Source organism: Elephantulus edwardii, unplaced genomic scaffold, assembly GCF_000299155.1.
Source record: "Elephantulus edwardii isolate Elephantulus edwardi_28Jun2011 unplaced genomic scaffold, EleEdw1.0 scaffold00249, whole genome shotgun sequence".
NCBI lineage: Eukaryota > Metazoa > Chordata > Mammalia > Macroscelidea > Macroscelididae > Elephantulus > Elephantulus edwardii.
In genome coordinates this window covers 754,530-755,651 of record NW_006399999.1, presented here as the reverse complement: position 1 = coordinate 755,651, position 1,122 = coordinate 754,530, and positions in this window count along the sequence as shown.

Sequence of the window (1,122 nt, the reverse complement as noted above, 5' to 3'; positions counted from 1 at the left end):
AGGGGTGTATTGAAGTCTCCCAGCACTATAGTAGTGTTGTCTATTTCCTTTTTCAGTTTTGTTAATATTTGTTTTATGTATTTTGCTGGTCTTTCATTTGGTGCATAGATATTTATTATTGTTGTGTCCTCTTGTTCTATTAACCCTTTTAGCATTATGTAGTTACCTTCCTTGTCCTTTGTGATGGTTTTTACATTGATATTTATTTTATCAGAGATTAATATGCCTACTTCTGCTTTTTTTCTGGTTGCCATTTGCTTGGTATATTTTTCCCTACCGTTTTATTTTTAGCCTGTCTTTATCTTCATTGTTCAGGTGTTTCTCTTATAGACAACATATTGATGGATTTTGTTTTTTATCCAATCTGCTACTCTCTTTCTCTTCAGCGGTGCCTTTAAACCATTCATGTTCAGTGTGACTATTGAGAGGCTAGGGTTTACTGCTATCATTGTGTTGAGTTCTTTTTGGTGTTGTTGCTAGTTACTTTGGACCATGGAGCTTTCTGGGGTATGTCTGTAAGAAAGACATCTCTGAGTCTCTCCTGTAATGTTGGTCTTGTTTTTACAAACTCTCTTAGGTTTTGCTTTTCTGGGAATATCTTGATCTCTCCTTCATATTTAATGGATAATTGTGCTGGGTACAGTATTCTTGGTTGACAGTTCTGTTTTTTGAGTGTTTGATATATGTCCTTCCACTCTCTTCTTGCCTGTATGTTTTCTACTGAGAAACTGGCACTTAATCTTATCTGTTCTCCCTTATAGTTTACTTTTTCTTTCTCCTTTGCTGCTTTCAGGATTTTCTCCTTATCTTTGGTTCTGGAAAATTTAACTATGATATGTCTTGATGTTTTTCTTTTGTGGGTCTAATCTACATGGTGTCCGCTGAGCTTCCAGAATACATATTCTCTCATTCTTCATTATGCCTGGGAAATTTTCCTCTAGTAATTCTTCCACAACTTTTTCAGTGCCTTTACTTGCATTGTTCTTTTATGGCATTCCAATGATGCACATGTTATTTTTCTTGATGGTGTCCCACATTATTCTTAGGTTTTCTTCTTTTTCCTTCTTTTTTGAGTCTGCTTTTTGCTCTAGCAGATCAGTGGTGACAATTTTGTCTTCAATT